General features: G+C 37.4%; 1 protein-coding gene across 12 annotated transcripts in view; it reads right to left on the bottom strand.

Moving 5' to 3' along the window:
- Positions 1-14,569, bottom strand: part of UVRAG (UV radiation resistance associated) — a 329,617-nt gene that overhangs the window by 178,287 nt on the left and 136,761 nt on the right. The gene's annotated exons all lie outside the window — the stretch shown is intronic.

Genomic DNA, 14,569 nt, shown 5'->3' with positions numbered 1-14,569 from the left:
AGTATCACCGTTCTCAAAGGCGACTATTACTTCTAGGTATCCATAAAGAAAAAAGGAATTCACAGTAATCCCAGCTGAGAAGGTTGAATCAAAGCAGATAGCACTCTCAAAGAGATAAGAAAAAACCAAAAGATGATAGAAAAGACAAATAGGAGGAATTAAATACTTGGCCAGGTTCAAACTAGCAACTACATTTTCAGTAAGGTCTCTTTCAAGGAACAATGAAAATATTAAGAGCTATTTTTATTTTTAAGTTATGGTTTTGTGTTTTTGCTTCTTGGCCTCTTTATCTTTATTTTAATTTAATTTTATTTTGAGACAGGGTGTCACTCTGTCGCCCAGGCTGGAGTACAGTGGTGCAAACACGGCTTACTGCAGGCTTGACCTCCCAGGCTCCAGTGATTCTCCTACCTCAGGCCCCTAGATAGCTGGGACTACGGGCATGCACAACCACGCCTGGCTAATTTTTGTATTTTTTGCACAGACGAGGTTTCACCATGTTGCCCAGACTGGTCTCAAACTCTGTGTTCAAGCAATCTGCCCGCCTCTCAAAGTACTAGGATTACAGCACTATGCCACTGCGCCTGGTTTCTTTATCTTTAAATATAGCTCATGTATTTCTTATACATTTCCATACCAAATGGTCAAACTGTCTTTATTTGTAGATGACATAATTGTCATGTGGAAAATCATCAGAAATCTACAAAACAAACACTAAAATTAGTAAGTTAATTTAGCAAGGTCATGGGATATAAGGTCAATATACAAAAAAAAAAAAAAATCAATGATATTTCCGTATGTAGGCATACCTCACTTTACTGCACTTTGCTTTATTGTGCTTCATAGATATTGCTTTAAAAAAATAAACAAATTGAAGGTTTTTGACAACCCTGAGTCAATCAAGTCTACTGGAGCCATTTTTCCAACAGCATGTACTCACTTCATGTCTCTGTCACATTTTGGTAATTCTCACAATATCTCAAACTTTATCATTATTATTATATCTGTTATGGTGATCTGTGATCAGTGATCTTTGGTGTTGCTATTATAATTATTTTGGAGCACCATGAGCTGCACCCATATAAGATAGTGAACTTTATTGATAAATGTTGTGTGTTCTGACTGCTCCACTAATTGGCCATTCCCAGTCTCTCTTCCTCGCCTTGGGCCTCCATATTCCCTGAGACACAACAATAATGAAATTGGGTCAAGCCTTACAGTGGCCTCTAAGTGTTCAAGTGAAAAGAACAGTCCTACATCTCTCACTTTAAATCAAAAACTAGAAATGACAAAGCTTAGTGAGGAAGGGATGTGAAAAGCCAAGATAAGCCAAAAGCTAGGCCTCTTGCATGAAACAGTCAGCCAAGTTGTGAATGCAAAGGAAAAGTTCTTGAAGGAAATTAAAAGTGCTACTCCGGTGAACACGTGAATGATAAAGTAAAACAGCCTTATTGCTGATGCGGAAAGAGTTTTACTGGTCTGGATAGAAGATCAAACCAGCCACAACATTCTCTTAACCCAAAGCCTAATTCAGAGCAAGGACCTAACTCTCTTCAAATTTTTGAAGGCTGAGAGAGGTAAGGAAGCTGCAGAAGAAAAGTTGGAAGACAGCAGAGATTGGTTTATGAGGTTTAAGGAAAGAAGCCATCCCTAGAACATCGACGTGTAAGGTGAGGCAGGAAGTGCTAATGGAGAAGCTGCAATAAGTTACTCGGTAGCTCTAGCTAAGATCATCAGTGAAGGTGGTTATACTAAACAACAGGTTTTCAACATAGATGAAACAGTCTTCTGTTGAAAGAAGATGCCATCTAGGACTTTCATAGCTAGAGAGGAGAAGTCAATGCTTGGCTTCAAAGCTTCAAAGGACAGGCTGACTCTCTTATTAGGGGTTAATGTACCTGCTGATTTTAAGTTGAAGCTAATGCTCATTTACAACTCTGAAGATCCTGGGGCCCTTAAGAATTATGCTAAATCTACTCTGCCTGTGTTCTATAAATGGTACATCAAAGCCTGGATGACAGTGCATCTGTTTACAGCACGGTTTTATGAATATTTTAGGACTCTTGAGACCTAATGCTTAGAAAAAAAGATTTCTTTCAAAATATTACTGTTCATTGGCAATGCACCTGGTCACCCCAGAGTGCTGATGGGCATGTACAAGGAGATTAATGTTTTCATGTCTGCCAACACATTATCTATTCTGTAGCCCATGGATAAAGGAGGCATTCCAACTTTCAAGTATTATTATTTAAGAAATACATTCATAAGGCTAGAGCTTCCATAGATAATTCATTCTTCTAGTGGATCTGGGCAAAATCAATGGAAAACATTTTGGAAAGGATTCACCATTCTGAATGCCATTCAGAACATTCATGATTCATGGGAGTAGGTAAAAATATCAACATTAACAGGAGTTTGGAAGAAGCTGATTCCAGCCCTCATGGATGACTTTGAGGGGTTCAAGACTTCAGTGGCGGAAGTAACTGCAGATATGGTTTTAATAGCAAGAGAATTAGAATTATAAGTGGAGCCTGAAGGTATGACTGAATTGCTGTGATCTCATGATCAAACTTGATTGGATGAGGAGTTACTTTTTATAGTTGAGCAAGAAAAGTGGTTTTTTGAGATGGAATCTACTCCTGGTGAAGAAGCTATAAACACTGTTGAAATGACAACAAAAAATTTATATCATCATAAACTTAGCTGATAAAACAGTGGCAGGGTTTGAGGGGAAGGACTGACTCCAATTTTGAAAGAAGTTCTACTCTGGGTAAAATGTTATCAAACAGCATTGCATGATACAGAGAATCATGCATGAAAGAAGAATCAACTGATATGTCAAACTTCATGTTGTCTTATTTTAAGAAATTGTCACAGTCACTCCAACCTTCAGTAACTACCAATCTGATCAATCAGCAGCCATTGACATGGAGGCAAGATCCTCCACCAGCAAAAAGATATGGCTTGCTGAAGGTTCAGATGATCATTAGTATTTTCTAGCAATAAAAGATGTTTTAATTAAGGTATGTACATTGTTTTTAGACATAATGCTATTTCACACTTAATAGACTACAGCGTAGTGTAAACATAACTTTTATATGCACTGGGAAACCAAGAAGTTCATGTGACTCGCTTTATTGCAATATTTGCTTTACTGCTTTGTTGCGATATTTGCTTTATTGGGGTAGCCTGGAACCAAATCCTCAGTATCTCCAAGGTATTCCTGTATTAGCCCCAAACAATTGAGATACGAAATTCTTAAATAATACTTTAATGACAGCATCAAAAAACATAAAATACTTAGGGATGAAATAAAAGATGTGCAAGACTCAACCCTGAAGTCACAAAACATTGCTACAATAAAGAAGAACTAGTAAGTAAAAAATACATGTACATGGACTGGAAGATTCCATATTGTTAAAGATGTCAGCTTTTCCCAAATGGGTAAATAGCTTGAGACTCCCAATCACAGTCCCAAAGGATTTTGTTTTTGACAGAAATTAATAAGCTGATACTGTAATTTATATAGAAAAGCAAATAATCTAGAAGTGACAAACCAATCTTGAAATAGGCCAGATTTCAAGAGTTTCTATTAAGTTACATAATTAAGACAATATGGCATGGTCATGGAGATTAAAAAATAAATAGATCAATAGAAGAGAATAAAGTGCACCATAATACTCCTACACATATACAGCAAATTAATTTTTGACAAAGGAATCAAGGCAAATCAGTGCAGAAAACAAAGTTTTTTAAACAAAGGTGCTATGAAACACTGAATAAGCATAGAGAAAAATCAATCTCATCTCCTATTTCATACACACAAAAATTAATTTAAAGAGGATCACAGTAAATATAAAAGCTGAAATCATAATACTTATGGCCAAAAATATAGGACTATCTCTTGCAACCTTGGGGTAGACAAATATTCAGTAGAGAAGACATAAAAAGAATTAATCATAAAATTAAAAAGGAATAAACTAGACTTTAAAAAAATGAGAAATACCTGTTAATCTTAACAAAGCTGCCATTAGGAAAATAAAACAGTCCATAGACTGGGAGGAAATATTTGCAAAGCACCTATCTGACTATAAAGAATTCTTATAAATCAGTAATCAAGACAGTCAATTAAAAATGGACAAAAGAGTGAAATAAACACATCACAAAAAAGATACAAGAATGGCCAATAAGCATAGGAAAAGTCACTCAAAGTCTTAGTCATCAGGGAAATGCACATTAAAATCATAATGAGGTGCCATTTCACACCTGTTAGAATAGATAAAATTAAAATGACAACACTAAATGCTGGCAAGGATGTGGAACAGCTAAAACTTGCATGCGTTGCTGGCAAAAATGTATCAGGCCGGTGCAAAAGTAACTACAGTTCTTGCAATTATTTTAAATTTAAATTTAAATTGCAAGAACCCACGAGATCAGGAGATCAAGACCATCCTGGCCAACATGGTGAAACCCCATCTCTACGAAAATCCAAAAAGTTAGCCAGGCATGGTGGCACACGCCTGTGGTCCCAGCTACTTGGGAGGCTGAGGCAAGGGAATCGCTTGAACCCGGGAAGCAGCGGTTGCAGTGAGCTGAGATCGTGCCATTGTACTCCAGCCTGGCGACAGAGCAAGATTCCATTTCAAAAAAAAAAGGGCGGGGGGGGGGCCAAGAACTGCAATTACTTTTCCACCAGCCTAATAAAGTAACAGTGCCTTTTTTAGAAAGTATTAGTTATTAAGTTAAACATACATTTAACCTAAGGCCCAGCAATTCTACTCCTAGGTATTTACCCAAGAAAAATAAAAAACATGTCTACAAGAAGCTTTGTATAAGAATGTTCATAGAAAACAATCCAAATGTCTATCAAAGAGAAGAATTGACAGTTGAGCTATATTCACATAATGAAAATCTACTTAGCAATAAAAAGGAACACACCACTGGTACATACAACAATATGGATGGATCTCAAAAACAATATGTTGAGTGAAAAAAGCCAGAAACAGAAAAGTCCATATTGTATAATTCCCTTTCCACAAAGTTCAAGAACAGGTAAAACCAACCTATGGTGACAAATCAAGAGTGGTTGGGACTGACATAGAGAGAAGAGGGAACAAAGCAACTATCTGAGGTGATGGAAATGTTCTAAGTCTTTATTTTTCTAGACGGGGTCTCACTTTGTCACCTAGGTTGGAGTGCACTGGCATGACCATAGTTCACTGCCCCCTCAAATTACTGGACTTAAGGGATCTTCCTGCCTCAGCCTTCCGAGTAGCTGGGACTACAGGAGCGTGCAACTGGGTCCAGCTAATTTTTTGTAGAGACAGAGTCTCACTATGCCCAGGCTTGTCTCAAACTCCTGGCCTCAAGCCATCCTTCCGCCTCAGCCTCCCAGAGTGTTGGGATTACAAGAGTGAGTCACTGCACCTGGCTTTGATGTCTTGATTAGGGTAAGGAGTACACCAAAACTCACAGATTTTATACTAAGATCTGTGCATTTCACTGTGTGTGAATTTTACCTCTGTTTTTAAAAGGTGGTCATCAATCCTAACCTGAAAGTCATCATATACATGAGAGGTTCATTTTCTTAGGCATTTGACGGTATTGCTACCTCTGCCAATATTATTATTATTATTATTACCGTAAACCCTAGAAATATTCATGATATATTCTGTACTTTTAGAAATTGCCTGACATTTATTGATGATTTCTTAAGTCATATAAAAAGGACCAACTCTCAATATAGCTATTTTGTTCATGAGACCAGGAATTCAACAAATCCCTCAGGGATCCTAAGGAATCCAATAGAGGAGATTATACTCCATCCTGTTGCCTCATGGTCTGGGTGTGTTTGTGTGTTTAATCTACATTGACAGTAATACTCTCTTAAAAAGATAGCTCTACAGTAATTTTACATCCAGGTAAGGCCCTTTGTGATGTAGTCGCTGCTGACACATCCTGTCTCATTCCTGATTATTTTTCACCTTGTACCCTCATCTCCAGCAATGCTGAACTACTGGCAACTCTCCAAACATATCCTATCATTTCTTCCTGCTGTACCCCTTTGTGAGCTGTTCTATGTGCCTACAAGTTCTTCACATCCCTTAACAGATAACTAAATTCCTAATCCATTAAGAGGAAGCTCAAGCAACCTCTTCTTCAAAGGCCTTCCCTGACTATTACAGACAGGTATAGGCACTCCTTCCTCTGGAAATCTGCTACTTGTATATGGCACCACAATAAATACTATACAACCCTAGTTTACAGCAACTCTTTATTTCTTTGCCTATTTTACTAGATCTTTCTGGGGGTAAAATAAATTTCATCTTCTCATGTATATTCCAAATGCTAAGTACAGAATGTGGCACAAAGGAGGGACTCAAAATATATTTGCTGGCTTAATGTCTAATGTCTGAACATAAAAGCACAGTTCCAAAATTTGATATTTTTGACATCAGTGGGAGATTAATTGGAAGATCAATGCGGGAGTTTCCTATATTTGTAACTTCAAAATAGTGTATCAAAATAAAAATCACATAGAGACTACTCATTCAAGTAAGGAAACAGCAATTTTTACTAAAAATGTTATCAGAATTCTAAAAATGATAGGCATCATCAACCCAGAGAAGAAATCAACAAAATAGCCTGTTACTTTAAAAGTAGGAAAGTGCTGTCTAAAACTTCACTGGTACTATGCAAACAACCTTGTCAAATGGTAAAGACTTCAAAAATAAAAATGATTCATGACCATAATTAATGTATGACTTCAACTATTTGGCTCTCACTGCCCCAGACGCTTTCTGATCTTACCTTAGGGGCTTAAAACACACAGACAGAGTCACATTTCCTCCAATCTTCAGTGTTATCCAAATAGACTTTCAGAGCCCCTGCTACATCACGACAGAGCTAATAACATCCCCCTTTCAAACCCAACAGGAGAATAAAAGTTTGAAGTATTTAGACTTTGAAAAATAACATGGGACATCCTGATTCCCCTGGGGATAAAGAGGTGAAGGACTAACTAAAAAAGAAACAACTGCTTTACCTCCAAACTGGTTGGCCAATTTCAGAGGAATGTTGCTTGATTTTGCAAACTATCAAAAGAATCTATAAAGAAAGAAATATATATCATGTAGTAATATGGGTGAGTGGTCAGTATCAACACTAACACCCTCAAGCCGAAATAAAACTCGTCATCACTGCTGTTGGGAAGGAGAGATCAAGTAGCTATCTGATAGGTATTCTGGTGATAGGAAACAGATGCATTCCTATTTTTTAATATGATTTGAGGTAATAAATTGAAACTGGACTAAAAAAGTGCTTTGAGGCTATGTATTTCTATGAATGTGAAGATACACTGAATAAAAAAAATATGTCAAGTAAATTATTAACAAAGGTTAACTGAGACCATGTCAATGAGATATTAAAAACAATCTCACTGAAGGAGAAGTTCTAAGATAGTATTGATCATATCACATCAGAAACCCTGCATTCAAGTTTAAGACAAAGAATGACAAATTAGAATACCTACAAAGGCAGTGAAGTATAGTTCCCTATGGCTTGCAGAGAGAGATAAAAAGGGAGAAGAAACACAGGAAAGAGAGGCATCTAGGAAACAAATCAATACCTTATCATTAATGGTTTTGTATTTCATATGAAGGTGCTTAGATTTTTATTCTGAAGGCATTAGAAAACAATTAAAAAGTTTTAAGCTGGGAAAGATTTAACTACATTTGCACTTTAGAAAGGTATTTCTTCTTGTAATAAGGTGAATGGCACACAGAGAAAAGAGACTGCAAACAGGAAGGTTAGTGTGAGGTTATTCCAACAGTCCATGTAACAAATGGCTCTGTCCTAAATTAAAATAGTGACAGGGAAGATGGTGTAGATGTGAAAAGTGAGAGAGAAGAGAGATAAAGAATGATGCTCGAAAACAAATTACCAGCATAAACATGAAAGACAAGACATCACTACAGATCCTTCAGATAGTTAAAAGGAATTAAGGAGAAATGATGAGCAACTCTATGCCAATAAATTAAACCTAAATGAAATAGTCAAACTGGGCCGGGCACGGTGGCTCAAGCCTGTAATCCCAGCACTTTGGGAGGCCGAGACGGGCGGATCACGAGGTCAGGAGATCGAGACCATCGTGGCTAACACAATGAAACCCCGTCTGTACTAAAATTACAAAAAAAATTAGCCGGGCGAGGTGGCGGGCGCCTGTAGTCCCAGCTACTCGGGAGGCTGAGGCAGGAGAATGGCGTAAACCCGGGAGGCGGAGCTTGCAGTGAGCCGAGATAGCGCCACTGCACTCCAGCCTGGGCGACAGAGCGAGACTCCGTCTCAAAAAAAAAAAAAAAAAAAAATAGTCAAACTGTTTAAAATCCACAAATTTCCAAAACAAACAAAAGAAACAGAAAATCTAAAGAACCACTATCTGTTAAATAAATTAAATTTGTAATTAAAAATCTTCTCACATAGGAAACTCTAGGCTCAGATAGCTTCACTGGTAAAATGCCAGTAGTATCAAAAATCTTTCCAAGAAGAAGAGGGGATGCTTTCAGTTTGTTTCATGAGGTTAACACAACCCTGATACCAAAACATGACACGAACAACACTATAGGAAAAAAAAATTATAGACCAATTATTACACATGAACATAAATGCAAAAATCATTAACAAAATGTTAGCAAATCAACTCTAGTAATATATGAAAAGGACAAAGCAATTGGATCAAGTGGGTTTATCTCAGTAGGTTATACCATTCTGTTACTGACTGATTTTCAAATACTATACAAGGTTGGTACAATATTTGAAAATCAATCAATGACAGAATGAAGAAAAATGATCATATGATTATCTTAAAAGATTCAAAAAAAAGAAGCATTTGATACAATTTAATACCTGTTACTGGTTAAAAATTTTTTAAAACCCCCAACAAACTAGGAGGAAAGGGGAGCTTCCTCAATCTGCTAAAGGGTTTATAGAAAAAAATCTACAGCTAATCTTATACTCACAATAAAAAAAAAAAGGCAAAGATATCCACTTTCATCACTCTATTCCACATGTACTCAAGGTCCAAACCATTATAATAATGCATTTTAAAAGTAAATAAAAGCCATAGGTATAGGAAAGGAAGAAGCAAATCTACTTAAAGGTGCTATGACTGTGTATGTAGAAAAATCCAAAGAAATTTAAAATCCAACTACTAGAACTAATAAGTAAATTCCACAAATTGCAAGAGTTTAAATTAATATATTAAAAATCAATCAGTGTTTCTATATAATATCAATAAATAACTAGGAATAAATCTAAAGAAAGGTGTGAAAGACCTATACACTGAAAACCATAAAACACTGCTGAGCTATTAAAGAATACTTAAATAAACGGAGACATACACCATTTCATGGATTGGAAGACGTGATATTATTAAGCAGTCAAGTCTCCCTAAATTGATCTAGATCCAAAGCAATCCCAATCAAAAACCCAAAAGGTTTTTTTTGTTTAATAGAAATTGGCAAACTGCTTCTAAACTTGATATCCAAATACAAAAGACCTAGAACAATAAGAAAATGTTGGGGGGGCGGAGCAGGAAAAAGCTGGAGGGCTTACACTACTAGATTTTATGACCTATCATAAAGCTACAGTAAGTAAGGCAGCAATAGTCACATAGAACTAAACAAATAGATCAATGAAATATAATTCAGGGCTGGGTGCGGTGGCTCATGCCTATAATCCCAGAACTTTGAGAGGCCAAGGTGGGTGGATCACCTGAGCTTGGGAGTTCAAGACCAGCCTGACCAACATTGAGAAACCCTGTGTCTACTAAAAATACAAAATTAGCCGGGCATGGAGGCACATGTCTGTAATCCCAGCTACTCGGGAGGCTGAGGCAGAAGAATTGCTTGAACCTGGGAGGCAGAGGTTGTGGTGAGCCAAGATCGCACCATTGCACTCCAGCCTGGGCAACAAGAGCGAAACTCTGTCTCCAAAAAAAAAAAAAAAAATTTATATATATATATGTAGAAAGAATCATTGATACATACTCAATTTTTTGATAAGGAAAAGAAAACTTTGTCAACAAATGGCAGTGAAATAAGTTAATACGCATATAGGAAATAAATGAACCTTAACCTGCACCTCACCTCATACACACAGATTAATTTGAGATGGATTAGGGACCTAAATGTAAAAGCTAAGACTACAGTGCTTCTGAAATAACACATAGGAAAATATATTCAAGAACTTGAACTAGGCAAAAATTTCCTTAGGGCACTATTGAGAAAATGAGAAAACATCAAGTCATGACAGAAAAAACACTCAGGGTGTGTGTGTGTGTGTGTGTGTGTGTGTGTGTGTGTGTGTGTACACCTGACAAAGGACTTCTATCCAAAATACATAAAGAATTCCTACATAAAAACAAAAATATAAACAACCCAATAAATCAGAATAGGCAAAATATTTGAACAAACACTTCAAAAAATGAGATATAAGAATGAGCTATTAGCACATGAAATGGTGCAAATATCTTTAGTCACTGTAAAATTAAAAATCAAAATCAAAATGATACACTACTACAAGCCCTATTATAATGGCTAGAACTTAGAAAACTGACAATACCAAATGATGGCAAGAGGTAGAGCAACTGGAACTTTCCAACATTGCTGGAGGGGCTGTACAAATATATAACTACTTTGGAAACCTGTGTGGCAATACCTAACAAGTTAAATATGCACCTCTTGTATATGCCAACAGTTTCACCCTCAGGTATAATGTGGGCTGGGTGCGGTGGCTCACGCCTGTAACCCCAACACCGTGGGAAGCTGAGGTGGGAGAAATCACCTGATGTCAGGAGTCTGAGATCAGCCCTAGGAACCCAGCAAGACCCCGTCACTAAAAAAATTAAATTAGCCAAGCATGGTGGTGCGCACCCATTCCCAGCTACGTGGGAGGCTGAAGGGAGAATCCCTGGAGTTCAGGAGCTTGAGGTTACAATGAGCTATGACTGCACTACTGCACTCCAAGCCTGGTGACAGATTGAGTCCCTGTCTCTAAAATATCAAATAAATAAATAAATAAATAAATAAAGAGAAAGCACATGACCACAAAAAACTTGTGTAAGGTGTTCCTATCGGCTTTATTTATAATAGCCAAAAAGTAGAAACAATCCAAATATCCATCAACAGAATAATGAATAAGCAAACTGTAGTATATTCATAGAAGGAAATACCACTTCACCAATAAAAAGGAATACACTACTAATCTATACAACAATATGGATAAATTCCAAAAACTGTAAGTTAAACAAAAGGAGCCAGAAACCAAAAGAGTGCCCTGTATGACTCCACTTACAAGAAGTTCAAAAACAGGGAAAACTAATAAATGATGAGGCAGTAAGAAAAGTGTCCCAGGATGGGAATGAGGGTGTCAGAACGCTGGCAAATGAGGGAACATTCTGGATAATGAAAATATTCTATACCTTGATTTACCGATGACAATACAGGTGTGTATATTTATTAAAATTCATCAAACTGTGTGTGTGTGTGTGTATGTGTGTATATATATATATCTGTCTTTTATTGTATATAAATTATACTGCCAAAGAAAAAGAAAAGAATGTTTGCTGGTGTATGGCTTGGGGAACCAGAAAAATGGCAATGCTATTTACTGCAATGTAGAACACAGGAGGAGCAGTTCGAGAAGAAAGTTCTATTTACAGTTGGAGGTGCCTGTGTAACATCCAAGAGGATGTGCTGAATATGAGTTGAATATAAAGATCTGTTGCTCAGGAGACAGATCTTGGCCAGAGATAAAAATGTGGCAATCATTAGCACACAGATGGTTATGAACGCTATGAAAGTGAATGAGATCACCCTGAAGACTGTGTGAATGAGAGTAAACAGGACCTAGAACAGAAACCAGAGGAACATCAATATTTAAGAAATTGGGGAGAAAAAAGTTCTGCAAAAAATTCTGAACTAGAATATCCAGGGAGAAGTAGAAGGACAGCTCAGAGAGCTGGTATGACAGCAGTTAAAGGAACAGCACATCTCGAGGGAGGAATGACCAGTGTCACAAAAATCAAGTAACCTAAGGCCTAGACAGTTTCTACATATTTAGCAGCAAGTACTTAATTAAAGCCATTTCAAATCCGTTCACCTCACCCCAGATCCACTGCCACCTAGCCAATAGCCCTAACTGATTTCTTAGCTTCAACTCTTATTCTTCTCAATTTTATTCTGTACTTAGTACCAAAGAACCCCTGTTCTTCATTTGCTCAGTTACTAATTGTAGTTTATCTTCCCCAACAGCATCCAGAATGACTGCCTTATACACATCTAAAACTGTATTTCCTTAGAGACAGCTAGAAATATCACAATCCACAAACTGACAATTTCAAAGATTCATGCTAATGCATCTAGTACCTCACCACTTTATCTTTCTTCTTCTCTAATGGACACTAACCTTTTAGATACTCTAGGCCCTCTAATAGCTAGTGTGTGGTTGCATACACAGTTCCTTTCATTATGTATCTATGGGTAATTAACATACGTGTACTTCTAGTCATGTTGATAACATCTTCCATCGATGATAAAAGGATTTTTCTGGTGTCTGAAAGGCGTGATCTACATTTTTCCACACTAAATGCATTGTCCATTTTTTAAATAATTCTATTCAAATAAATCCACCTATTCAAATAAATTTTATCAAATAAATCTGCTCCATGAATCACTGCAGTGCTCCAGAACTGACATCACAGTATACTAGTGCTGCCTTTTCCCTCACTCATACTTCCTGTGTTCGCTCACCTAAACCTATTGATTCTTCTTTCCCAATGCGCTTATCCACATAATTTCCTTCTCATCACTCCCACTGTAAGCACCCTGGTTCAGCATTAATAAAAGGCCTTCCTTACTAATCTCTGCCCTCTTCAACCCATCTGCAACACTGCCATCAGAATGCTCTCCTAAAACACAGATTTCAATAGTGTCCTTCAAAAAATCAAAACAATGACGTAAGAGGTATGGAGATCTTTTAAGTCTTAGTGTATCAATAATTAGAATGACTACAGGCAAATTTGGGCTCTTTATACAAAAGAAAAAAACCACCATGTACTCGCACCAAATAATCACAGATTCTAAAAAACGTATGATTAGATGTTATTCTTTGCTTGAAAACAGCCCAGGGCTATTTAAATAAACATTAAACTCTGTTGTTTTAGCCTGGCAATTCAAAGTCCAATGAAATCGAACTCAGGCATAATAGTATTAATATTTACCAGAAACCTGAGGCCTAATACAGTGCCTGGCACATAGAATATATTTATTTAATAATTCGTTGGTGAATGAATACACATTTATTTAGTGCTGGCTATGTGCCAGGCACTAAGCTAAAAACTTGAAATGGATATTTCATTTAATTCTCACAAAAATCCATAGATGTAAATATTCCCATTCTACCTGTGAGAAAATCGAAGCTGGTAAGTGGCAGAATCAGTATTTAAACCCAGGTTTCTTTAACTCCAAAGCCTGTGGTCTTCACTGCTTCCTGATTTCCCACCCACAAACCCATCGTTCCCAAGCTAATCTTGTCACCATCTCCCCACAAACCTTGGCATCAGTAACACCTTACATGTTAAATAATTTTAGTTTCCAAAGTGCTTTTTCACAGATACATTATTTAGGTTAAACCTTCCAAATATGTGTGTCCAAGCTCAGTATTCCTACCCTTATATATCAGTTGCTGTGTGCTTTTCTCTTCCATTATTCTACGATTCCATTCACAATATAACTTGTATCTCAACTAAATCTGCTGCTGCATTTTATCCCACTATCTTTGGGGTAGGCAGAATTCTAAAATGTCACCCCAAGATTCCCATTCTCTGCATAATCCCCTCCTCTTGGTTATTAGCAGGACTTGTGAACACCATAGGATATTACTCCCAGAAATGTTCCTTTACAAGGTGAAGGAATTGGGGGGCTATAATTAAGGTCACATATCAGTTCACTTTGAGTTAACCAAAAGGGAGATGAGCTGGCTGTTACAGGCTGAACTGTATCCCTCCATCCCCCGTCCCAAATTCATGTTGAAATGTCCTAATTCCTAATGTGACTATATTTGGAAACAGGACTTTCAGAAGGTAATTAAAGTTAATGAGGTCATAGGGAGGCCTTAAAAGAACAGGAAGAGAAAAAGATCTCTCCCTCTCCACATGCATGCAAGAAGGAAAGGCTATGTGAAGTCACAACAGGCAGGTGGTCATCTGTAAGCTAGGGAGAGAGCCCTCACCAGAAACTGAACCGTGCTGGCACCTTAATCTCAGACTTCTAGCCTTCAGATCTCTGAGAAAATAAATGTCTGTTGTTAAAACCACCCAGACTGGTATTTTGTTGTGGCAGTCCAAGCTGACTAATACAGAGGGTAGGTCTGCTCTAACCAGGTAAGCACTAAAAAAGGGACTGGCCCTTCCTGAAAGAAGAGATTTGAAGCACGAGAGGGCCTATAAAGTGGGCCACGTGGCAAGAAACTGCAGGTGGCCTCTATGGGACTGACAGCGGCCCTCAGACCA

The sequence above is a fragment of the Macaca mulatta genome, chromosome 14 (genome assembly GCF_049350105.2).
Source record: "Macaca mulatta isolate MMU2019108-1 chromosome 14, T2T-MMU8v2.0, whole genome shotgun sequence".
NCBI lineage: Eukaryota > Metazoa > Chordata > Mammalia > Primates > Cercopithecidae > Macaca > Macaca mulatta.
This window is presented reverse-complemented; position numbering and strand designations above follow the sequence as displayed.